The sequence below is a fragment of the Pezoporus occidentalis genome, unplaced genomic scaffold (genome assembly GCF_034315485.1).
Source record: "Pezoporus occidentalis ecotype Australia unplaced genomic scaffold, CSIRO_AGI_Poc_V1 ctg50, whole genome shotgun sequence".
Taxonomy (NCBI): Eukaryota; Metazoa; Chordata; class Aves; order Psittaciformes; family Psittacidae; genus Pezoporus; species Pezoporus occidentalis.
Window position 1 is genome coordinate 654,486 of NW_026915836.1, and position 27,210 is coordinate 681,695.

At 39.0% G+C, this 27,210-nt stretch overlaps 1 long non-coding RNA gene across 4 annotated transcripts; it reads left to right on the top strand.

The window, feature by feature from the left end:
* Positions 1 to 280: 280 nt before the first annotated feature.
* On the top strand, positions 281 to 26,161 carry LOC134173215 (uncharacterized). Of its 4 annotated transcripts, XR_009968178.1 has the most exons (6): positions 281 to 1,692; positions 2,039 to 2,145; positions 5,090 to 5,137; positions 10,200 to 10,322; positions 23,840 to 24,024; positions 25,916 to 26,161. It is a non-coding gene; the product is annotated as an uncharacterized LOC134173215 (long non-coding RNA). The 4 variants fall into 4 exon arrangements; XR_009968180.1 differs by lacking the exon at positions 10,200 to 10,322; XR_009968179.1 differs by lacking the exons at positions 23,840 to 24,024; positions 25,916 to 26,161 and adding an exon at positions 10,447 to 12,827.
* The last annotated feature ends 1,049 nt before the right edge of the window (positions 26,162 to 27,210 follow it).

A 27,210-nucleotide genomic window follows, 5' to 3' on the forward strand; every position in this document is an offset into this window, starting at 1 on the left:
AGGCTAAACCAGCTCTAGGGCACTCAGCTTCATCCTCAGCAGCAAGGTCACCACCCAACTCCAGGCCCTATGCCTGTTGTCTGAAGGAGCAGCTACAGGTGGGCAGGAGCTGATTTGCTAACTGGTTTTGCAGAAAGAGCTACAGCTGTTTGGGTTTTTTTGGTTGGGTTTTGGTTGGGTTTTCTTTTAAAGTAAACTGAAAAGCAGAGGTGGGAATAGGTAGGTTTTTTTCAGAAGAGGTTGGGTTCAGTAATTTTTTGAACCTGAAACTAACTCCTCAGGAATTTTCTGCTTCTTGACTCAAAATGAATTTTTATTCACTGATTTGAGCCAATAGTATGGAAAAATAATTTTAAATTATCAAAATAACTGAATTGAAATAATTTTCGATTACAAAAACTACTGAGTATTATAAACACCCAAACCATGCTGGTTTGGTTGATTGGTTCGCAAGCATTCTTGAGATGTATTGTTGTTTCAGGGAGGGGTTTATTTATTACTTTTATAGGTTTTCTAGTTGCCATCCAGGTGAGGAAAAGGCTTTCTTACAAAGCTGAATGTGATTCTGGAGTATATAGAAACAGATGAGGCATCTGGACTTTTACATTCATGAGGCAAATCATCACTTTGGGGTTTTTAATGTAGTCAGGGTATGTTTCAGGGAGTGTTTCTTTGGTTAACATTACCAAAAGATACTGTTAGAGGCACTATAGGAACCAGGATTGCTTAAGAAAAGAAGGCTGGTGTCATACTTACCTTATAGTAGCTTTGGTGTATAATGATAATTATGGGATGAAAATCTGTTCTACTGCAGGTATTCTATTATTTCTAGAGAGGTCAAGTATACGCAGATTTCCCTTAATTTCAAGCGGGATACAGGCATCTAGATTTTCTTAACATCTATTACTTCATTTCTTTGTTTTAGCACAGAAAAACTCACACAATTCCCAGAAAAGCCAAAGACTCAAATAACAAGTATCCCAAAGCAGTTGATTTTTAGGATCCTGCATCATTATGAAACAACATGAGCTGATATAGGGCACCTCTGCTCCAGCTTTTGCTGGCAAATAATTTCTTTGCACAGGTTCTTCATAGTTAAATAGTGTAGTAGCTTTTGGCTGAATAAGCAAGCCTGAAGAGCTGGCTGTCTCCTTGACTGCAGAGAGCAACAGCCTTTTCCTATACAGCAGTCGCATTGTGCTTTTGAAGATCCCTGAGTCTATTTTGATACCAAATATGTGTTATTGTTTTGGGAGGCAAAGGCACTGGGTTGATGTCTGTTGTCTGCAGTGATAGAGAAGCCTGGGGTTTCAGGATTCTTGATCTTGGTGCTATTTATATTCTAGTAAACAAATATTTTATTGTTGATGTGTGGGTGTTCAGCTGTCACAGTAGTGTCTGAGAATATTAGCCAGTTTTTAGGTGCTGTACGTCTGTTGTCTGCCATTCCTGTTCTATGTATAATCACCTCACCGTTCTCCTCTTGCTGCTTCTCAATTTTACTACATAAACACATCTTCTATCATATTGTTTATCCATGCATGGAGCAAGAAAATAATCTGACTGCACCATTCTGGACCTCTTGACATTTAGAGAGAGTTGGGATTTAGACATACCATAGAAGGAATTGCACTACTCAAGATGCGAAGTGATTAAGACGTGAACAAGGATTTCAGCAGAAGCAAGGTCAAGGTAAAGATGAACTCAGGCAGAATTTCAGAGGTGGGAATAAGGAGAGTGGGAAAGGTAGTTTGGTGCTATGAAAAAGCAGTTTATTGTTTTCAATTTTGCACTGCTGGGATAGAAATATAAAGGCCTTTAATATCCTTTTAATTATGCCATGCTTCTCAGAGCACGGAGATGGCAAACACTGACACGTTGCTGCAGTTCCCTTTGCCTCCCTCTGATTCTCTACTTCTCCCTCCTCCTGATTCTTTTCCCTATTTTCTTTTGCTAGATGCTTGATTTGAATGGTTTATATATACAAATCTCTTTGTTATAATTGGCTTTTACAATTTTCATGTATTTCTGTTCTCAGGAATTCAAGAACTCTTCTGGTGTCAAAGAAGTCACCGCAGCTCTTACTCCCTATGTCTGATACCAGGGAGGAACAACGCTTCCATGGAAATAATGTTCAGTTTCCAGGTCAGTTTTGTTTTGCTTTTCTCATTATCTGTCCTCCCATAATAGCTCTTTCGCATGCAGAATAGCTTGTAGGTATTAGATCTGCTGATGGAAAAACTCTGGTCCAGCCACAGAGAGAACACCCACCCTTCCAATGCACTCATGCTATGCAGAGGAAGCTATAAAGAGAAATGGCAAGGAGGGAAGGGTTAAGTGCAAATCTTTGCAAGGGGACATAAAGGCTGGTGTTTCATAGTTTAAGAGTGCCAGATTTAGTAAGTTTTGTTGGTTTTTTTTGTTGTTAAAAATCTCAGTGCAATTCTTTTTGATGCTTATATGTTAATTCCAATGTACACATGTAGATGTTAGCCAAACTATTTGCCTTTTCATACTAGAAAAACCTAAACAGCTATATAATAAAATAGATAACCTACCACCAACATCTGCCAAATGTTTTCATTACAGTCTTTTCACTTTTCCTTTTTCCAACCTTTTTTCTTTTAGATGTCTTTTAATATTGCCTTAGGTGATGTAGCATCATGCTAAAAGTACAAGTCAACATTTAATGACACGTTTTAACGAACTGAAAGTAAAACTTACCTTTTTTAGTATTGTTATTATTTTTGGTACTCCAGATCTTAAAAATGTTTGGGCATTTTACTCTTGGTTGGAATTTTAAAACCCCTCAAACTGTGGCACCTCTAAAACCTCTGCAAAATGGATTTTTCATTTTCTTTGTGGCTTTTCATGGCTATGGGCATCTGCATCAAAAGAGAAAGAATTTTTGAGTACAAGTTCCTGATCTCATATCGTCCTTCAGGTTAAGCACCCTCGCTGATTACCACTGCTCCATTTAAACAGGAGGGAGGCAACCTCTTCACAAGCTGAATGCCATTTAGGGCTCTTAGGGTGGATGCAGTCACTGTGTTGATGAGAGGTAGCGCGGGCAGCACCAACTTACCCTTTCACATGTTATCGAGCATGCGCTGTCATGAGTCTTGTTAACGGGGGAAGAAAGGTACCTCCTACTCAACTTCCTCCCCCACTGATAAATTGCTAGCACAGCTTTGAGTCAACAACCTTAAATGCCATCAGGAAACCAGTTGGTGGCCAGCATAGATCCCAGTGAGAGAAACTGTTTTGCAAACCTGACACACTGCAGCAATTTCAGTTCCTGACTGGGTAGGACACTGTGAATTAGAGATGATGGGGGCATACGAAATGGTAAAGAAGTTTGTGCTTGACAGAAGAGCTTGCAAGCAGGGCTAAGAACAGGAACTTGTATTTTAAGTCTAGGAACGGTTGCAAAGATGATGTTCAGCTTTCCATCGCTCCCCTCAGTTTTCCAATAGCTTAAAACCTAACTGTACAGCCCAGCTGCCATCACAAACAACAAAGGTCTCACTTTTCTGTCAAAAAGCAAGACAAGACATACTTCTCATCCCCTTCCATAGCATCTAACTCTTCCTTACCTACATGAAGTTCATCCAGTGAGCTGTTACGCATGTGCAGTCCTCCTTGGGGTGCCAGATAACGTATTCCACTCCTTCAACCAGAATAGAAATGGAGCTGGACATGAGAAGTGCCTCTGGAAACTGGATATCAAACACGGGGCAGGTACTTCTATAATGTCTATGAAATTTTCCACAAAGAAAATGAGCTATTGCTCCAAATAAGTACCTTAGTAATACTCAGTAGGAATGCCTACTCACTGTAGGAATGCCTACTTATTTTCATTATATTTTCCCAAGAAACAGACAAATGACTTTATTACTGCAATCATATCCATCTTGAATATAAATGCTACCTTCCAGATATATAGCCCACTTTAGCCAGCAGGCTTTACCTGTTCACTTGGCCAATAATAGCAGCCAAAATTTGGTATCACTCGATCTTCTCTGTTATATAAAAAGATCAGTCCCATTCTGATTATTTTTGCTAGTATATAGTGCCAGGTAACATTGATAATTCTTTTCATTTAATAGGATTACCTTAAAAAGAACAAAATCGCTGGATATGGGTTTTTTAACATTGTATTTCTTTCCATGAACATAAAATTATCTTTTCTAAATTTTTATGTGTTTAATCTATGATTTAAAATAATTTCAAAACAAAAATTAAATCAGTTTAATTAGTTCACATATACTTTACAGTTTGTATTAAGCCTCTCATGGAAGAGGTGGCAGATGTAGTGGACCTTCAAATACTTCACATCCACCACCACTTTGTGCATTTACATCTGCAGTTCAGAAGGTGCTCTTGGTACACATGAACAGAACGATGTGCTGGAAGTTGAACATATCTTGAAACAGCACATGAGATTCATTCATGTTTGTTTTGAAGTTTCAGTGAAACCTTCCTCTCAAATTTACCATAGTAAATGTCTAATGATTAAAGTATAAATTAATAACTATGCAAATACAATTCAGTAAATAAATTGACTGTATTGATGTAAGCAGGCATTATGGAAGTTAAAATACATGGGAAATGAAAACAAATCTAAAAATATAGTTCATTCTCAGTTATACAATGAAAAAATGTCTGGTTATTTATTGTTCATTGACAAATATTTTTATAGCAGATGAAGCATAAAGAAATTTTGCACAAGAACAGTTCTGGAAAAAATTCAAAAGAATTCCTTGCTAGGTGTGATGTTGTGAAATACCATAGATTTTTGAGCTCCATATGTACTTTTATCCTATTGTCTGTATAACTTGAAACACTGAAGAACAAAAGGTTGATGTGCACAGCAGAGGTAGCTTTTCTGAGATGCTTTACCTTTTGGTTCACAGGCAATCTAAGTGTTAATAGTCATCATGTTCTAATTTCCTTATTCCTATGCCAAGCTCAGAACCACTTAGAATTAAGACTTCTGTTTTGCTCTTATTGTATATGGTTTTGTCTGATTTCACTTCAGCTTGTATAGTTCCACCTAAATAAGCAACTGTGCATGATTGCTTTCCAGCTTCAAACCGTGACATGTGGAGGAAATAAACTTCCCTACGTGTTTCTGGTAAGAGGTGATGTCTGCATGTTCATTTTAACATATGATTTCAAAAACCGTGAAACCCAAGTCCTGCAATTAGATATGTGTAGTTTCCACTGCCCTTTTTCAGTATCTTTTTAAAACCTTCTTCAAGGCATCCTGACCCCCTGATGTAAGTTATTATTGTCTTCAACATATCACAGTGTTTATGAGAATCCTTTCTTTTCCTTTTTCCTTTTTTTTCTTTTAACCTTTTTCCTTTTTTTCCTTTTTCCTTTTTTCCTTTTTTCTTTTTCCTTTTTTTCTTTTTCCTTTTTTCCTTTTTCCTTTTTTTCTTTTTCCTTTTTTCCTTTTTCCTTCTTTTCCTTTTTCCTTTTTTCCTTTTTTTTCCTTTTTCCTTTTTTTCCTTTTTTCTTTTTCCTTTTTCCTTTTTTTTCCTTTTTTTCCTTTTTTCCTTTTTTCCTTTTTCCTTTTTTTTCATTTTTCCTTTTTTTCCTCTTTCCTTTTTTCCTTTTTTCCTTTTTCCTTTTTTCCTTTTTCCTTTTTTCCTTTTTCCTTTTTTCTTTTTTCCTTTTTTTTCCTTTTTCCTTTTTTCCTTTTTTTCCTTTTCCTTTTTTTTCCTTTTCCTTTTTTTCCTTTTTCCTTTTTCCTTTTTTCCTTTTTCCTTTTTTCCTTTTTTCCTTTTTTTCCTTTTTCCTTTTTTTCCTGTCTCCTTTTTTTCCTGTCTCCTTTTTTCCTTTCTCCTTTTTTTCCTTTCTCCTTTTTTTCCTTTTTCTTTTTCCTGTTTGGTATCTTGCCTTCCAGAGCTACACTTATTCCTGTCTTTCCATATAGAATCTGTGGAACAGAATTTGTTGTAGGCAGTGAGAAAATCAAATTTGATAATCACTGATAGATTCAATGTATTTCCATAACTCACTACGCTTCTCCAAAAGATTTCATGGTTTCACTGATGAAGGGGGCTGAAGCTCCATCTGGACAGGCAGAGTTAAAATCATGTCATTATAAAATGATATAATTCAAAGAAATATTAGAAGCCAGCAATACTGCTGTAAGAATTGTAGTGAAATTGCTAATATCTGGATGAGCCCGGAGTCTAAAGACCTTAGAAACCACACATATTCTGGTGAAGGGTCCAAGGCCACAAATAGAAATATTCTGTCTAAAAACTATGAGGACTTCAGACTTAGGAATTCTTGCTGTTGAACGCTTTTTGGGGGGGATGGTGCAGAGACCTATTCCAAATGTTTTCATAATGGCATGTTTTACCAGAGCCTGTAGCAAGGTTGGCTAGCATGAATATCAGGATGAAAAAAATCCCTATCCACACACATAAAAAATCCTGCAAGGTTTTTAATGTTAGCAAAATGAATCTCCCATGTCTTGTGCCAGCACAACTTCATAAACTGATGTTCACACTTTTTTTTTCTTTTAACTGATTTTCCAAATCTGAAACAATAAGGAGAAAAGGAATTTTGCTGCTGAATTCAAGCACAACCGGGTGTTATCCAGAGGCTAAATTCTTTTCCTGCTTAACATAAGAACATAATAAGAACATAAGAGGCATACTGGTTCAGAACAAAGGTCAGTGTAGCCCAATATCCTGGCTCCAACAATAGCCATAAGTGGGTATGAAGGGAAGAGTAGAGAACTGGCCTTGCATATCTGATGCCTCCCCCTAAGTATGCTCCCAGCTCTCAGCAACTCACAGCTGAAGAATTTCCTGAAATGGGTGTAGTGCTGGTGTTTGAAAGCCCTCTATCCATTTCTGTTCTGTGGTCTTGCCCAGCCTCCCCTTGAAGCTACATAAACTTACAGTATTTACTAACTGGCACCTAGATTTTGTGGCAAAAAGTGATTAATGTCATTAGGGGCTCGAGGAGAATACTGTCACTGTATCTTCATTAATACAATGGTTCTAGAGCAAATCTGGTGATTTACAGGTATACGATGAGAAGTGAGGATACGTTCAAATGATTACTGTGTTTTCTTTAAAATATATATGCAGGCATTGTGAACTGAGATGAAAAAAAAAAGAGTGGGGTTTGGCAGGGTAGGACACTAATAAACTGTTGATAAAAGACGAGCCTGTGGGCTGAATGAAGAGATACTCAAACTGTTCAGGCAGGATGCTAGAGGCAAAGAAATAGGTGATTACCTCTGAATGATGCAGTTCTGAATAAGAGGAGAATAACTGACAGAAGCCTATAGACATTTTTCACCCTTGTTGAGGAGTAGGTGGACATGAAATGTTATACCTATTCAGTGGCAAATTCCAGTTAGATTGCTCTCAGACCAGATTACAATAGATTCTTGCATCTGTCTTCCTCAATTTTTCAAACATTTCTTTTTCTTCTTTTTTTTCAGTGACATTTATCCATTGTTTATAATTACATAGATTAACTCTCTGAGACCATGCCATTCATTTATATTCCCCCATACTTGACAAATATGCAAAATGAACCAAATGCAAAGATATATACAACAAATCTTCCTGACTGTAAGTGCTTGCAAACAACAAAGGCACTTGAATATTCTGATGACAGGGCTTGTATAAGGACCCACGTGGCTAGACAGAGCAAATCTTTTATTTTCTGTGCCTACTGTAACCAGCCGTATCTCCCGCTGTTCTGAATCACTAGGTTCAAATCATTGGCTTCCAAGAATCCCGTGGTTGGAAATGTTGAAGACAGGAAAACTCTAATGGGTCATTTTGGACAGCCTCCTGCCAGGACATGATTATTCCCTCCGGAGCTATGTTAGCGCTTGATGAACAGCAACACTATCCACAAATGAGGCAATGTTGTCCAAAACAAAGATGAGCAGAAAGAAGATACTGGTGAATATGGTCAACAGACGCCTTCCTCTGTAGCCTGTGCTTTTATTCCATGTTGTCTTCAATTTTATTCCTTGCATTGGAAAGACATGGAAAGAAAGTCTTGTTTGAAAAGCCCCAGGAGAAACCAAACTCCTGGATTTATTAATTTGTGTTGGTTTCATTGTGTTTGAGTAGTGAGGAATATTCTAAGGTAACCACATGCTTCTCAGGCATCTGCGCATTTTCTGTAACATGTGGGGTTCTTTTCTATGAGTGTATGTATGGATTTTGTAGGGTGGGAGATGTTCTGTTACCTATTAGTAGATTCGGTGTGTCCCTCAAAGGATGTCTCATTTGATAAACGGATTGCACCTGGTCCCTGGTAACTTATGAATCCACACTAACATTATTAACTGGCTATTTTTCCAATGAGATGTTTTAATAAGATTGTTTCAGTGAGAGTGGGGTCTATAATCTAAATTTCCGTGGCAGGAGAGTTATTTTTTGGAGTGATGGTAAACGTCTTTGTTGCCTGAACAAAGTGTCAAAAGAAGTGGAGATATTTTTAAACCAACCTGGAAGAGGATGTTGGATCTATAGTTGGTAAAAATATTCTGATGGGGTGAGACCCAATTGAGGAAGGGGATTCTCAGTGCTAGTCTTTAGTGTTCACTTTTAATGAAATTTTCCAAGGTTTTAGTATCAACATTCTCGATCTGCAAGTCCTTTAGAGTCCTTATTGGTTTCTGCCTATGCCCACGGCAGTAGCTATGAATGTTTTTATCTAATCTACTTGGTGATGAAGCTGTATTCAATTTCATCTCATGATTAGATCTTTGCAATACACCTACATCCTGTTACATCACAAGACTAGAGCCAAACCAGAGCTGTGGTTTATTGGTGAAGGGGTGTTACATGAGCAGCCTGCATTGTCTCCGCTCCATTACTTGAAAAGAATTTTTTACTGCAGTTTTCTCCTTAAATAGTTATGATCCTTGCTAGAAACCATCTCCCTTTTTGTGTGATTCTGCTTCAGTGAAGATGAGATGATGTGCCTTCAGGGATCAGGAACCTGTCAACCTTGACTCTGATAGGTGGCTCCTTGGCCAGTGGAGCTCTGCATCGTATAGTCTCTGCAGAGCTGTAGGCTCTCAGGTGACACTGTAAAGCTCAAGTTTACTCAAGATTTAGGGAGAGTGGGGAGACACCAATAGGGTATGATAACAGCAAGGCATTTTTGTGTTCTGTATGGTAAGGATTTGCTAGTATTTTTGCTCTGATGATAGCCAGTGATGACTCAACATGAGTCTAGATAGGTGTATTTTTATAGTCTGAAATAATAAGTGAGAAACACTCTATGCCCAACCACAAATCCTTCTTGAAAGTCAATTTCTCCATTCTACCTGTGTTACACCTAATGTGCTTGGGGTTATACTTTCATGTATGTAAATATATTATTCGTAAAGAAAATCAAAATGTATGTGTGAGAGAGATGGTGTTTTCTGTTGCTAGCTAGCAAGGTTTTGTAGTTCTCCAATTCCAGTTGCACGTATATTTAATGTAGTAGGTAATATTTAAGACTGAGTGCTCTATTTTCTACATCTCTTCTGCGTTTCTTTTGCTGCTTCCCTGGCAAAGCATGACAGAGATACATGATGCACATCCTCTAGAGGCTCATGACCAAGGAAAAGTTGTTTCCCTATAAAAGAATTCTTCTGTGTCAGTGTCAGAAGAAGTCAGATTTTCTTTGGTTGGTTAAAGAGCTACATGTCTTACGTTAAAGCTAACAGCCCTTTAATTTAGGACAACATCTAAATTCGGAATATTCTGCTTCCCTCTCCTGAAATGAACACAGATATGAATGGGACATAGGTACTTGGTGTCCTGAAATGAAACACTTTCCTCAAAGCCCAGGTAGAGTGGAGTAACAGGAAGGATGGGGCAAAGGTTTAATGCTCTGGTGACTCAGGATGTGTGCAGAGGGGACAGCCTGGATAATTCTACTGGAGCTCCAGGAGAATCTACAGAGCCTATCCAGAACCCACTGCTACCGGTGGCAGAAGACCCCACTCATTCAGCAGGAGCAGGCTCAGGCCCAGTGTTTGTAAAATGTAGGCTCATTATCCCCAGGTTTCTTACACAAAGATGATTGCTGTAATATTTTATATGACTTTCCTCTGAACTGACTATTCATATTTGTTGAGCAGAATTGCTCGTTTTTATCCTTGATGCAATTACACAAAGTACCTTTTCTTTTCCTTGTCTTTTTAGGTGGGATTTTCTGTCAGCATGTTTTATTTGTGAAATAGCATGTGACACTGATGGATCTTCCCCTTTCCTTTCTTTTTGCTGAAGGAAAACACCTGCAGCATAGAACAGCCGTGGCAAAGTCAAGTAAGAGCCTGTGTGCTGCGATGTGCTGCAGTAGTGAATATATTCTAGTGTACACTGAGCAGCATAAATATGTAAATATTTTACAACGTTTGCTTACATATCCTACCTCTTTTTTTTCTTGCAGAGCATACACTTAAAATACACACATCAAGTTACATATGCCTGGTATAGTGGCAGCAGAACCTGCTCTGTTAATAATAATACTGAATATGTAAATCCTCCCACTCTTTATAACCAGTGCTGTGGGTTGCATTTACTGTAAACAAAGATGTATTTTGGGGGGCAGTTGGTTTGAGTTTATTGTTTATGTAAATCTCTCAGAATGTGACATAGCCTGATAGCTTCCTATGTTGTGCTGATCCACATTTTAGGCCAGCAGCCAAAGTATTTTATCTTTTACTTCATTATAGTGATCTTCCAATTAGCTGTGGTCTGTAATACCCTGATTTTGGTGGCAGTGGTTTGGGGAGGATTGTTTGATAGTTCTGCTCGAGAGGCAAAATGAGGGGCCTTATTATAGAAAGTGCAGAGGTTGTGCAGTAGCTGAGTTCTGTTGCAAAGTTTGCCGATAAGGGAAAACTGGCCCTTGAGCATCCATTCTATTCTGTATATTAACACTTCTAATCTGCACTGCTGATAAAACTGCAAGCCATTTGCCTTTGGAGGAATTAGTTCTGCCTCACTTGTGTAACCAGGCGATGGTGATTAACCTTTAAACTGTCCAATATTCTCAGCAGACTCCTGCTCCAGATTAGAAACTATTTAGTTATGACCAACTAAATTAACAACATTCCCTCCTCTGAAGAATAAGATTTGGAAGGTATGCTTTTTAAGGTGGAATGTGGATAGTGTCCTTACTTATTCACCACTGTTGCTACATAAAATGCATTTGTTGTTTAAGAGGGGAAAAAAAAAGGAGAGAGGGAGATTGATTTCAGATTGAAACAATCTACACTTAGTTATGTACAAGGGGCAATATGGTTGAATTTGGCTTGGGGGGCTGGTTTAGATGGCTGAGACCTTCTTTCTCACTTCCCATTCTTAAATAGAACTTATGATGCAGAGGATAAAATGGGCAGGATGGTGCTCTGGTATGGGCAGCAGTTTAGGAAAAAGATTTCCTTCCTTGGAAATGAAAGGCAATTATCTCAGTTCTTCAGAGGAGTAATTTTTGGAAGTTTACTAACCTTTCTGTCACAATCAGGCAAAACAAAAGGTTTTGTACGCGGTGGCTGCAGACCGACCCATCCAATGGACTTTAGCTGGCTGTGATAACCTAGTACTGTACCATTGTACCTATGTATTTTAAATGTGTAATTTATCAATTGAAGCATACCCTTCAATACATGTGCCATAAAAGAAAAGAGTGAGGGCAATTATGTAATAGTATAGTGTTTGTCTGCCGTGCCTTAAATCCCCATATTGTTATTCCTCACTGAATAACAAATACAGAATCCCTGTTAGCAATGTTTTCCGTTTTACCAGTTTTATATTAGCTGCCTCCTTAAAAATTGCTAATCTAGATACTACATTAGTAGAATGTCAGTCAAACTGCAATCCACAGTGAAACCTTCTTCATATACCAATTTAAATCATTCATGGTCCTTTCTTTGGCATTATTCAAAAGATCATAATAATTTTCTTGTGCCCACAGCACAAAAAAATCAATTATTTCCCCACAAAGACTTGAAAGTACTTAGCGAGTGCTGTAAGAAAAGCTGAGGGTTATATCAAATTGAAATTGCACTCATTACACACAACACAATTAGTTGCCACTAGTCTGGCCGGTGCTTTAATTCTGAATGGCATATCTTTATTATTACAGAAACAAGCATGCAAATGGCATTGTTCAGGATTTGCAGAAATCAATAGGATATAGTGCTGTGTGTTTGGTGGCCACTGTCACTCAGTCTGCTGTGGATTTGAGATAATGTGTGTATTTGAATTAATGAAGGGAACGTGAGACATCATAAGTGACACCCAAATAAAAGAAATGGGTACATGATATTTGTAATTATTCTACTTGTGTTTTTGTTGTAAATACTTGTGCTTTTTGTTTTTTAATCAAAGGATTAATTGCATTTTAATAAGGCATTATGATTTTCAGAGCTTTAGTTAATTAAAACTTGTAGTATATAATTATGAAGTGATGCTGAGATTTGTCTAAAGATCACCCATACATTTAGAATATGTATATTTTTCCTTGTTAAGCAGTTGCTACATTCTGGGGGGGGGGAGGATGAATGTTTTTAAATGTTTGAAAGATGATGGCAGTTCCAAATGGATTTCTATAAGTGGCAGCTAGGATTGTAGATTATGTAGTTGGAAAAATTAAAGTGGAGGAACTACTGGGGTTGGAAACACTTTTTGGCTGTAGTGCTGGAACATTCATTTGCACAAATGTTAGCTTTCAGACGCAGGAGGAAGAACAGATGTATTTGTTCAATGTATCATATCATTCCGCCCATTAGGTCCCAGTGAAATTGCTGCAGTTTGAAATTCTCAGTGTAGGCCATAGATACTCACTGGTGGTGGTGCGTGGTGAAGATTATTTTCCATGTGACAAAAGGGATTTAAAAGGAAGAAGTAAAGGGGGGGGAGAACATACAGGCAACTGTATGTATCGGCTTGTTTCCCTAGCTGAGACAAATATTCCTGGTACAAAGCTTTATTCACTCACAGTCTAACCTGGGACATACATATATATGAAAAAAACCTGTTCCCTGTGGGAGTATGTTATATATGGATCGATAGACTAATTGCTAGATAGATAAAACAGAGTAAAACAGTATTAGAAAGTTAAAATCTTAACATTACAAATGAAGCTTTCCTTTGGCAGTATTAAAAAAAATAATCTCCTCTTATATTTATTCCATTCCTCTCATAAGTGTGTATTAGAAATAAAAATTAATGTTGCTCTTTTAATATGAAGAGGGAAAAATATTGCTGTTGAATGGTATGGGGGGGTAATTCCTGTTAACTGTAAAATTAAATACATATTTATGCAGAATATGCAGTCCAGCATAGTCATATATTCCTATCACCTAACCCCATGAACTAGAAAGGGTTTCACATGTTCTCTCCTGAAGTAAGGGTCTTAAATTAGACCTCAGTATTTCCTACTTGGAAGCTTGGCTCTTGCAGTGCACGAATATATATTTATTTATTATTCCCTGCCTTGCAGATACTTTTTGAGACAAACCCACTCAAGAGCTTAAAATGTTCCAGGCGAGGTGGGGAGAATGAAGCCTGCAGAGAGGGCAAAAGAATAAGAATTCTCAAAAATTTACGTTGACTTCAGCACTCAAACCAGGATTTTATTGGGCATCTATAAATGGATTTTAAGTAGGATTTTCCCATGTTTTCTCCCAAAGCTGATTTAAAATCTAATATTATTAGACTGGTCACAGCCTTCATATTTTAACTGTCAAACCCAAAGCCTGAAAGGTGATTCATTCAAAGCTTGCTAAAATATTTGCTCAGCAGCACAATAGTGTGTGATGGAAAATAAACTCCTCTGGAGCATCTCACCCTATCAGCCATGGCCTGCAGCAGGAAAAGAATGAGGGAAGGTCAGTCAATTATGTGTGGTAATCACCGTAAGCATATTATCTGAGACACAGATGTCTTCCCTGACCCCACACGACATAGCTATTAACCCCACAGTAGTATAAAAATGGGGAGGAGGAGGAGCCGGTCCCCTAGGTAAACCAGACCTTTTCAGTCCAGGCTTGTCCAGCAGCTCGGGGTAGTCGTGGCGGCGAGGGCGCTGTCGTGGGGAGCTGGCCCCGTGCACGGCGGGCGGCACGGCCGCCTTTCCTCTTCAGGGACCTTTCTATAGACCTAGTCATGTGAGATAAATAGTTGCATCATCGGAAAAATGCAACGGGCAAATTGACTCGTGAGATATTTCGGGAGCGTAAACAGCCCTGGAATGCCGGGCGCTGCCCGTGTTTTTACGGGAGCAACTTTTGTGTTCCTGAGTACGCTTGCATAGTTGGTGCATTGGTGCTGATGAAGTGCAATACCACTATCATGCAACTGTCTAACACTTGTAGAAAGCAGAGATGATTTTCTCATTACACTGAGTAACGTGCTGATAACCGCACACAGCTCCTTTTGGGTTCGAGTTCCTTCTATATTTACTTCAGAAAAATGGTCGGCTGCTTATTCAAGTGAAAGGGATTTTTTTCCAGTGCAATTGTTCAAACACATCAAGCAAAAGCAAAGCAGAGTTGGAAACTGGCTATTTAAACTGTTGAAGCTCAAGGCTCATTTAAAAGTTTGCATGTAAAATTTGGTTGCTCTGTAGGAAACATGCATTAGTGAGAGATGAATTGTCCTTCACCAGCTCTCACCTTCCTAACACCAAGCACGAACCCTGAAAGTAGGTCTCTGTTTCCTGTAGCCTTTGGAAAATCTTTTCTTTAGGTGATGTTTTATTACCTTTGGGGAGGCCATTTTCTGTTTTTCTACCAAAAAGAGGAATGACCATTAAACAATACAAGCTATTGCAGTGCTGCACAACATACAGTGCAAAAGAGTCCATGACTGACCAGATTTGTGTTTTTTCTCCTTTATAAGTAATTGATTTTAATGCATTCCCATCCTTGTAACTGAGACAGGACTTGGCCCAGTAAATACCAGAGCATGTTTTGCTCATCAGATTGGCCATAGAATGTAGCAGAGGAATCCCCAGGTTTCCTTTCGGACAAAGGGAATTATTAAAAGATACTTTCTTTGATAGTGTCTCCTTTCCCAGGGTTAATCACCATGTGAGTGAGCATTTGCACACATTGCTGAGCTACAGGTTAGAGACAAGGAAAGTGGTGGGTTGAGCACTTGGCTAAGCCTAACCACCAGACTTCCAGGAAAGGAAAATCTATTAGAGATAAAGGATTTTGACGTGGTGCAGGGCAAACACAGGTTGCCTCTGTCAGTGACCTCAGGGGTGACCTGAAAGCAGATGAAAAGGATGGTGGAGATGACTCACTAGGATAACTGGCTGGGCTGAAGGGAGTGTTGCAGGTTCATATCATAGCCACCGCTGACCAAATTCAGCTGGAGTCCAAAGAAGAGATTTGGGCTATCCCCCCCATGTGTAAATCCCCTGTGGGAGTCTTGGCAATGTGGAAAGATACCATTTGCACTTCCTCCTATTATAGTGGTCAGTCTTGAATTTTGGTCCTCTTATAGTCCCTTATTAAACTTCCATCCTATTGTCATTTTAGCCCTATGTCTAAATGTTGCTAAGTAACCTCCTGTGTCAAATACTTTTTCTGCCAGGAGAGAATCTTGCATCAGTCACCTATTGTGACTGCCAGATTAGATACCGTAATGTGCTCGACATGGGACTGCGCTTTACTTCTATCTGGAAACTGCAGCTGATACAGGATTTGGCAGGCTACTTGTTAAGCAGCATCTTTTCCTCTAGCACATTAAAGCAGCGCTGAACAACTTGTACAGTTCATTTACTGGTCCCTGGCTAACTTTTAAGTTTAAATTTTGTTATTTTACCCTTTAGCTCTAAACCCCACCTGTTTGAGTGAGCAGCTCTGCTGAAGAGCACATTGTTCTGTTTGCAAGCAGTGGAGGCTGTAAGTTAAGACCTTACCTCTGAGAGAAAGCAAGCAGTGGTTTCTATGAGCTTCTTTTATCATGTTTTCCATGGGGCCAAATAAAAGCCAAATTCTGACTACCACGTAAGTAGAAATCAGGAGTAATGCTATTTAAATAATATGTAATTAGGCTAAAGTGAATGAGAATGGAACTTGGTCCCAATTGATTATATATTTCAGGTCAGTTAAAATAATTGAACAGCCTTTTCTGCCTCAGCTTAATGCAGTGGTTCTGAAGAGTTCATCACCTGCTCTTGGCTCTCTTTCCTGTTTGTAGCTGATAAATCATCTTTAATGTGTTTCCTAATATTACTTTTCCACGTAAGCATTGGTTATAGTTCTATGTGACAGCAACAGAGGAGGGGGGAGAGGGAGGGAGCAAGCAATAATTTCACTGACACAGGAACTACTCTAAAAATGCATTAATGTGTCTTAAGTATAAGTGAAGTATACTTTGAAATATATATTGCCTATAGACAAAATTAAATTTCACTAAAGAAAACCAGAGGTAGACAGAACTTCCATAACGTCATTCCTGGGTACATATTGAATAGTAGCAATGGTTTCCATCAATATATTTGTAAAATATTATCAAGTTTCACGTATAGATAGCACATGTCTAATTCAGTCATGCTTTGTCAGTTACTCTTTTCTTATATCATAGTCTATTTTTCTAGAGGAAATATTTGATAAAACTCATAGTAATTTTAAATACACGCTTCACCATGTTAATACTTGTCACTTTTATGCTCTTCAGTTCCTCCTTGTTGATATTCTTTTAACCTTGTATGTCACAGCAAAAGCAGAGCATCTTCCATAAAGCTGCGGGAAGTCAGAATTTAAATTGGCTTTTATCCTCTAAATTTTGTCCTAACTATAAATAATCATAGCTGGCAAAATAATTTAAAAAAAAGAAGAAACAAAAATCCATCTTGCACCACAATTTTATCTTTTACCTAAAACCTTCTCCTGAATTATGAGAATAACCTGAGAACTGTTGTTAATTCATCCAAGTAAACCTATAGGTGGTTTAGACACCAAGGAGCCCAAAAGTACTGATTTCTTTATGGTACAGAAGCAAATAGGTCTCTATATACTTGATAAGCATACTGGTTGCAGGGAAACTAATCACTCACATGTGGTGACTTAAGTGTGAGAAACTGCACATATGAATTGCGTTCGGCACGCACGTTTGACCACTTCACCTGCACACTGCAAACCACTCCATCTGCAGCATTGCTCCTCAGCTTCAAATACCTGCAGCTGAAAATACAATATGAAACGTGGTGTCCTGCCACTCTCACCCATTGCACTAGTTGGAAGGGCAGCATAAGGCAAGTCAAGTTTGGCTCAGTGACAGATAAGCTGCACTTTCACCTGCCTTTTTTTGTTTTCAATGTAGTTTGGGCTTCCAAATTATTTAGTTGCTTTTAAAAGGACTGATGTAGCAATATGTGTCAAGAGATGCGGAAAAAACATTTCCCATAAATGCGACAGTATGGTGATGAAAAGGTTTTGCACAGATTGCAGTGGTGTTTGCATGAAGCTTCCAAATACCAGAGAGGAGGGAACTTTTGTATGCTGTTTTTTGCATTGGATCTTGTAGGAGACACAAAGCACTTTGTAAGTGAGATGTCCCAAACCAAAGCTAAAGTTGTGCTAGTGTTGGTTATACCTACAGTGTAAGCAGGAGTTTGTTTCTACAAACTGATGTTTACAATTCTCTGAAAGGACTGGGAACCTTTGGGAAATGCATGGATAATTACTAAACACAGAGGTCTGTATTTAGACAAGGTTAAATATAGGTATAAAGTCAAAAATATGTCTTTGCATCAACCCAAAATTTCTCTGTATTAAACACTTCTGCCTACATCTGTCAAATTGTTTGAGTCAAAATGTATTTTCAGTATGCCTTTAACTGAAAGGGTAGAAGGGTTAAGTTGCTGTCATACCAGCTATGTGCTCTCCCTCCCATTTTTGTGACAACATCTTGCCTGTGTTCTCATCTGTGAACATCTATCTTAGCAAGAAAAGATGGCCCAGTGATGGCAGAGGCTTTTTACTGCTTTTGAAGAGATCTTCAGTATTAGCTACATAAGTAATAGAAACCTGCACAAGGAAAAGTCTAGAAGAGAAAACTTGGAGGAACTGTGGTCTTGCTCACAGTTTCCTGCCTGACACTGTCCAAGAAACAGCAAATTGGATGCCAGTCCTGCAAGTTCCTGAGTGAAGCTGTGAAGTGTACAAAGAGACTGGCTTTGGACTTTGATTTAGGGCCTGAAGTGTCAAGGTACAGAGCATTTTGCATAAGATCCCCACGAGTTTTTATTGACCTCTGTTGTACTCAAAATCTTGCAGAATACTACTCCCAGAGCTCCAAGTAACTAAATCCTTTTCATCACAAGTGTTCCTTACTGTTGTCATCAAGGAGTGTTTAAATTCCTCATGTCATGGTTTTTTTGTGCTAGTACTATACACATGCTGGGCTTAATATACTGTAGAGTACAGATACCAATGCTGTGCTGTTGCAGGTTAGTACATTGGCCATCTTGATGTGCCATCATGGGTTCTGACATCGTCCTGCTCAATCACTGCATCCTTTGGCTGTTACTTTACTTCCCTGTTCCCTTCTCCTCTGACTCTCCTTCCTTGCCCCCAGCTGCATCAGCTCTTCCTCTCCACCAGGCAGACTCTGACTCCCATCTTCCCACACTTCTCTTCCAGGTCCTTTGCACATACTGAAGACACAACTCAGAGAGTGTCACTGACGCTTACAACTTCCATGCACATCCTTTCCTGATACTTGTATACGCAGTCACCTACCCAGATGCAACTTGTGCAACTGCTCCCTCCCCTACGGATGCTTTTCCTTGTCCATCACTTTAGCCTGACTCAGCTGCAAAAGCATGCAGCAAAACAGCTGGCTGGCTTTTTTTCCCTCTGCCTTTAGCAAACCCTGGATCAACTCTCCTAATCCCTACAAAGGTTGCATCTTTTATCCTTTTCCCACAAAACACTGCTCCTTTCTGACCTCTCACTTTCTGCATTCCTGTCTATGACAAGCACCTCATCTTGTTAACAGCTTTAAGCAAAAATAGCCTTTTTGCCTTAAGTTAAAAAATAACCAAATGAAACCTGGACGGGAAAAAAATGCAGACAGCTCTGTTTGAAATATTTTTGTTAGAAAATTGCAAATTTATTTTTCAATTCCTGGCATATTTCCTTCAATCATTGCTGCATTTCAGCTTATCTGCCTGTCATCTCTTGAAGATCTTCAGCTTTGATATAGCATTGCCAAAACTGAGCTCTTCTGCTTCTCTTCAGAACTCTGACTCTACCTTGACTCCTGTCCTTGGTTACACTGACCAACATTATCATTATTATTCCTGTGATCTTAGACCTACTAACCTGCCATTTTGTCCCCCCAAGACAGCAGCCAAACCAAGGAAATCAACCATCTAAGCCTTTGTAGTCTCTTGAGCCTCTTTCTTTGTGGTCTTTCTTGCTTTTAAATGTACAGTCTTCCTCTGACACATACAGGAAACCAGCCCTAGTCATGCCCATTACTCCAAGTACTCAGTCTTGCTCATTCCTCCTCTCTTATGCCTTCCCACTGCTCTCACCTTCAGGTCTGCCAAGTAGGTGCCTTGCTCCTGGTTATTGGCTTGCATGGACATCACCATTTCTTTTTAACACAAACACCCAGTTGCCTCATGTGCAAGACACTCTCATTCTTTAGCCATATCTTCAAAAGCCACATCTTGCTGCAGCAATGACTGGTGAAAGCACCTTGGGGTTGCAGTTGGCACATAAGGGTGTGGTACTATTAGGAGAAGGGAGAGGATCAGGAAGGAATGCAGATGTCTACACTGAGAGTGGGCACACATCTTCTTGATTTTGTAATTTTTGTTTTTATTTCACTGTAACCTCTCTGGGACAGGGATCTCTGCTCTGAGCTGTGTGCAGCACCACCTCTGTGGGCTCCTAACCCCAGCTGAAGCCTTTGTGTGTCACTGCAGCAACCTCACTGGTTCTCATCCCCATTCACAGTGCCGTGCATGTGTGTTTGCATCCACGCTCCACACCCTTTCCCGTACTTAATGACATATCTTTCTCAACCAGGCACAAGGTGAGGGGCTCCATTAAATGCATCAACCTGCAAAAGCTTATGTTTAAGATGTGTATATCACGTATGATTTGTGGAACTTCCACAGTCAGGATGTTTATCTTCATTTAGTGATACATTTTTCCTCTGGGAAACAGGAGGACCAGGGCAGAGGCAGACTCTGGCAGCCATAAGGAATGATTACTTTCCAGTTTGGCTAATGACATAATCCACTGTGGTTGCAAGTCTTGCTTTCCTCTTTAGGTGATGTCAACATTTCCACGAGCTACATGTGTTGTATTCATAAGTGGTACTTAGAAATGTGTTCTGTAATCTCCTCCTTATGCCTGACACTTTACACATGTGTTTATCTACAAGGAGTGGTGACATTAGCTTGCTAATTTTGCCAGTGTACTGTACCAGTGCGGGTGTGAGAGACTCAGAAGGATATTTAAACTGGCAAAGAGAGAATTATTGACATTAGCTATGAGTACTTTGTAAGACTCTGTTTTGGAATGTCATTTATTAGAAAATCTTTGCTGCTGAAAGTCATCCATCTTTCCCAGATGGACCTGCAAGCCTTACAGAAACCTCTTTTCCCAGATTTCACTCATTGCCAGTGGCCAAAAGTACTCACCTATTGACATTTGCAGATTAGATATACAGATATTATTCCCTGAGATGAAGTGGAGTGTGCAAATGGTATGATAAGATACAGGTTTTTTGGCAGCTGAATGGCCTTCAGTGGTGAAAAAAAAACGTTCATTTGCCAAAACTCCACTTACATGCTCGTGTGTATCCATGGAACTCAGGTTTCTTTATTAAGGAGGCTGTATGCACAGTATTCACATGGTGAAGATCCTCAGCAAGAGCTCATACTGCCCATGTAAGTGGGTTTTTTAAGAATCAAGCTCTTACCTCTCAAAATTACATTCATATGGCTGACTACTATAGAAAGCAGCAACAACAGGGTACAATGCACTAATTTTATCCCACTTTGACTTTGAAAATATAAACGGTACTTATAAAAATTGTAAATACTACAGAATCATGCTAGCAGGATTATTCTAAAATGAAAGTGCTAATACATCAAGCAAAATAGCCTTGCTAGTCCTAACTGGCTCCGATTATCACCATTATCAGAGAAGATACACCTCCGGCAATGAAAGTGTGCTGGAGCACAAATGAATATATGCAAGAGAGCCAAGATTTAAGGAGGTGTTTCTTTTTATCTTACAGTGAACTTCATTCTTTCGAGTGCCATGGTTAGAGCAATAAGTGTAAGTAAGCTCTTGCGTCCAGTAGCCAAGTCTCATCTAGTTAATGAAACGGTAGCCGATAAAATACATGTAACTATCCATTTCTGTTCATTGCTGCATTAGGGGACAAAATACAGTCACTCTTAATGCATTATATAGTTATTTTACCTATAAATGCCTACTGTAAACAAGCTGTTAGATTAGCAAGCACAGCATATAAAATATCATTATCATAATTCAATCAATCACTAAATCAGAATCATCACAGGGTTGGGTTTTTATCCATGCGAAAGACAGTGCCTGAACTGAGGGGTTTTTTTCCTCAGTATATGCTATATAATCTATTTTTGTCTATCATTGTTCTGAATGTTAAATTGCCTATTCTGAAAAATTGCAAGAACAGTGTAGTGATTTGGACACATTCTGGGCGACAAAGGGCCACACAGCAGTGTTTGATTCTGACTGAGTTGAAGATGGCATAAACACCATTGCCCAGTCACCGGTGACAGTCTTGCTCATTTCCATCAAGTCCTTTCTCATGAAGCTTTCAGCGGGTGCATTTCAAGGCTGCTGCAGCCTGCTCCTGCTGGCCTGAAAGTTGTGCACCCTCCATGTGTTGAAGGTGTTGTGTCAGCACTGTGTCAGAGCATCCAAAGCCAGAAGCTCACCTCAGGAGTCCCATCAAATGTAATTGCGCACAGCCAAAGCTTCCTGGACTCTGCAGGGATTCATCTCATCCTCATCAAGATGACACTATGTCGACTTCGGGACTGTCACTGCAGCACTTGTAGAAGCATGGCAGCCACACAAGGAAAACGGAGGAAAAAGATAACTTTATGCCCCTACCTACCTTAAGGAGGGCATCTTTGTGAATGAAAGCAAGTGAACACACACCAAACTCCTCTTTCATAGCCCAGTACACATCAGGTCAGCAAGACAGGGGTTGCTAGCCTCCCACTGCCTGCTGAAATAATGCTCTGCTTAAGTCTTGACACCTTAGCACAGCAGCAACAGATTTAATGTCTCTTTATTCCAAATGAACAAAAGGGCTAAATCATTGCCCCTTCTATAGTTACCTCCTGAAGTGCAATTTAGTTAAGTTTGTATGTTGCCTGGGTTGACAGACTTGCTTAGTTAAATACAGATAGGGTTTGTGAAATGTGCCCTAGTCATGGCAAGATCTTCTTCATCCTCATGGAAATAATAGTAGCTGTGGAAATGGTGATAGAAGAATGTAAAAACTCATTCATTAGCAAGGTGGGTAAGATGAGACAACTAAAGTGACTGTATAGAAAAATGCAATCAGCTTGAGAGCTTTTTATATTCTGACATGCAAGTTAGAATGAAAGGTCTTGCTTAATGTAGCTGAGTTCAAGATCTTTGGTTACTGATGAAAAATGATCTAGCATTTGTCATGGAACAAGGTTGGAACTGCATAGCTGAGATGTTTAGGTGAGATGCAAAGATTTCTCTTGGTGTAATTAATGCAACATAAGAGCGCAGTGTGCATGAGAAGGTTCTACTGGCATTGATAGATGGATTAAGTCTTCAGCTTTCATCTCATTTAAAATGGATCTGCTAACCAGCTCAAAAAAAACAGTCTGCTAGAAGATGCTGATTAAGTAGGTAAGTCCTGGAACAGTAGTAGGGTGAGACATATCTGCCAGACAGCATCTGTTTTGACGGTTCATGCTCAGTATTTAATAGAACACTGAGTCGTCCAAAACGCCTTGAGGTAAAATAAATTGTTGCCAGCAGCCTGCTCTCTTGCTGGTTTAGTACATCTTAATAGTGATCTTTTGTCCTCAGCTGCAAGGTGATTCCTAAACGTGTCTTCCAAGGTTTTGTTTGCAAAGTGACAATCAGTAATTTATACAATAAGTGTTTGTTTACAACCAGAGCGAGCACTGGCGATAGAATTACTGTGTGGAAACTAACTGGTTGTGTCATAAAGGCACAATTTGTCGAATAGGCAAATTGAAGTGTCTATGCCCTCTGCAAAATCCTGATGAGTGGATTTATTTGGGTTGGTGGACATCTGGTTAATCCTAGCTGTCTTCACTTGGCCGCTGATGTGAATTCCTCACATTGTGAGGAAATTTCTTGTTAGCTGTTAGCTAAAACCAATGAGATTTGACTGAGCTCGCCGTATGCATGGAAGGCAGCCAGGATGTTGTTTGGAGAGCACATGCGAGGTGCTTCCTGAGCACTTCTCAGCTGTTGTCAGTTCCCGATGCTCTGGGTACAGGCAAAAATTCTATGCCATAACTGATAGGGTAGATTCGTGCCTTTCTGGGTGGAGAAGACCACCAAGTCTTTTCCCTTTGATACAGGCTCTTCAAACAGCCGTCTGCTGCTTGTAGGAGGTATTTGGTACCTAGTGGATAGATTGGGTGGATATCTAGAAATATCTAGTGGACTAGAAATATCTTTCTGTCTACTTTGGGGCTGGAATGCGAAAGGAGAGGTGTTGAAAGCGATCAGAACATCTTGAGCACATTGATTCCTCAGTACTCCCTGAACTTTGGCTTTCAGGATGGTGACCCAGATGTAGCCTAAGTGGGGTGCTGCTTCCCTGCACATTCATCTCCCCTCTACTGATGAAGATCCACTGCAATGCAATTAGACCTCACAGCTGGTTTCATCTCTGAGGGACATGAGCTATTGGTGAGTGGAGGTGTATGGAACCCCATTTCTTTCTCTTCACCATGTAACAAAAGGTAATCTTGGATAAGTAACTTCCCTTTCTGGAGATATTTCACATGTGTGGGATAGCAAAGGTTCTGTGTCTGTTCAGAATCTATGTAAGCCCATTAGAAAAAGAAAAGTGAAGTGAAAAGCTTTCAATGTGTTGATCAGTCTTTATCATATGACTGACTTTGCTTCAGGTATCCAAAGAATGTGGCTGAAGATCTCTTCACAGCCTAAAAAGTTTAGATTAAAGATGAGTCATTCTGATAAATCTGATGTAACAACCATACACTGGGAGGATCAATTGGAAGGGATGACTGCTGTTATAACCTGTCACTTGACTGAGTACATGTGCTGGTTTATTACTCACTTTTGCAAAATGCAAGGACCCCACCATGTTGAAAATGTGAAATATTTTTCTGTCATTCCATTAAAAAAAAAAAATCCCTAACATTTGCTTTAACACATTACTGATAACTGGGTTTGGAGTTTAGAAATTTACTGGTGCCATTTCCTAAGCAATATTACCAGAAATCTCTGTAAAATATGGAGTTGAGATTGACAGTCTGGTAGAATCAGTCCTATTTATTATCTTAACTACCACAAACACTTGCTAGATTTGTACTTGCTACTTACTACCTTGGTTAATGTTAGTGAAACACTGGTATCTATGACGTGCTCCAGGAAGGCAGCATGCTGTAAATATACTCTGCTGATGTTTGATAACCAGCAGCCCTCAGACACAAAATTTGCACTAATATTAAATTAATAGTAGTTATATATATTAATATAATATTAATATATATAATATAATAATGTATAATATATTAATTGATACTAAAATTCAAATCAGGACGTGGGGTTTTTTTGTTCTAATTCATTTATGGCTTTTAAGTAAGTGCTCTCCAGGCCATGTGTTACAGTCATTAGCCCATAAATGATTGAAAGTTTAAAACCTATAAGGATTTGAAAACACTCAACACCTTTCAGAGTGTGCTCAGCCCTTAGCTAAGTCGGATTACTGGAGTAGGAAGAGGCATGTCTTCTTTATGTCATGGTTCTTTGGGAATATCACTTTCTCCAGAATCTTGTTGCAGTTTACCAAAACTGGGGATGGAGGCAGGTAATTCAGTAACTTATATTAAGAATTATTCAATCTGTTCTGTTCTTTCAAGACACATTTGTTCATTTGTTTGGCTAGTGTAAAGGAAAAAGCTGTACAGGCAACCTAGGTATATGTTGAGTCTTTAAGGTTCTTCTGAGCACCCTCTGTCAAGAGCTGGTTTTAGAGGTGCTTAGCACATGCCAAGATCACATCTCATGTTTAGAGAAAAAATATAGTAGTTAAGAAATTACACACATGCATATGAAATGTTCCAAGCTGTCAGTTTGCAATGTAGTTCATTTGCTCATATACATGAAAAAACAAAACAAAACAAAACCTTGACAAAGATTCGTCATTTTTGTAGAGTAAAATAGTCTTATGCACAGCAATTATATATCACTTACTGGGTTTGTAAATACAGATATATATGTACATATATGTGAAGGAAAGTTCTTGTAAATATCCATTGTATTATCTTGGAATTATTGGGCAGGTAGAAGGTTACCGCAGAAGGCAAAATCATCTTCTTGTCTGAATTACTGCCACCATGGAGCAAATTGGAAAAAAAATTATGTTGTGTCAACCAGTCGCACCCCACTGCACACATGGATGTCTCCTAAAGCCATCAAGATAATATCTGAGCATGTAATCATAGCTGGAACAGTAAGGAATCCTCTTTTGCTGCAACAACCAAACAGCACATTGAGCCCACAAAGACACGACCAACGCTGTCACTCAGCTAAAGTTAGAAACAAGATTTATGCCTTATAGCCTTTAAGATATCTTTTTCTCTTTTTTTTCCCTCAAATATTCAGGCAGGAAATTTTGGAGACAACGTTGGCATACTAAATAACTTGTGTAGCTAAAGTTAAAATTCCAGTCTTTGCAAGTCACTAGAAATTCCAACATAGAAACAAAGTAAGCTTAAATTATGCTTAGGTATTTCCAGGTCCATACGGCTGTTCATCCTCTGTTTTTCCAAATGTTCTTCCTATGCTGAGGATTATGGATTTAATTATTCATAATGTATTTATCATACTAAACAGATTTAGTTGCTTCAACCAAGTTATCTGTCTATATATATTTTATTCAGAATTCACTGTATTATTCTTGTATAAACATATACTGTTGCACGCGAACTATCAGCTATATAACTTGTGTTTCTAACAGTAAAGTTCTGTTTCAAGGAAGGCAAAGTAAATTTCTGATAAAGGTCTTCCCTTACAGGACACTGAATGCTCCAGGCACTAGAAAATCTGCAGTGGATGCTCAACACCACACAGAAGGTGCACACTTGTTAACAACATCCTTGGTTCAAGGCTGAGTGAAATAAAAGGAATAGCTCCCGTTAACTTTGCTGAGCTTCAGATCGAACTCAGGCTCCTTATGGCTGATCCATCAAGGTAATGTGCTATTTGCAGACCATGTGAAGTATATGCCCTTACTGTAGCTGCAGTTTCTCAGGTGGAGGAAGTAACTAGAGAGCGATCCTCAGCCATAAGGAATATCACTTTGGGTCAGTTTTGGAATTTTCACTGCAAAGCTTTAAATTTTAATGTCAATTATCCATCAGGAATATATTAGGATAATACACAAACATGTGAAACACTCATTTGCCATCACTTTTAATGCTCGCAGTTAAGTATATGCTCTCGTGATCTCCAGAAAAAGGGTATCTTAAAAACTATCTTGGACTGCTCAGAGACCCTTGATATTGCCTTCTTACCTGCACCAAATACTGATCTTGAGACACAGCAAGAAGCTGTGCTCTCCAAACTGATTGGAGGGGGAGAGGTCTTTGAGAAAGGACCTTTTCCCCTGATATTTTCTAGGTCATATGGATTTTACTTGTCCTTGTCCTGAAAGATGCTGGTGTCCTGGCAGGGTACTTGTTCATGTGCAACTTGTTAACTTGTACTGTAGAAAGCTCTTTAAAGAAATACCATAATGTGCAATGACAATAGGCTTTACCTATTTACCCTTCCATCAGCAGCTTTCTGTTACCCCAGAACGCCAAAGGTACTATATATAGAATCATATACATTTTGTCATTTTGGTCAATTTTGTTTTAAAAACAGTAAACACCCTTATGAGATATGAACATGTCCTT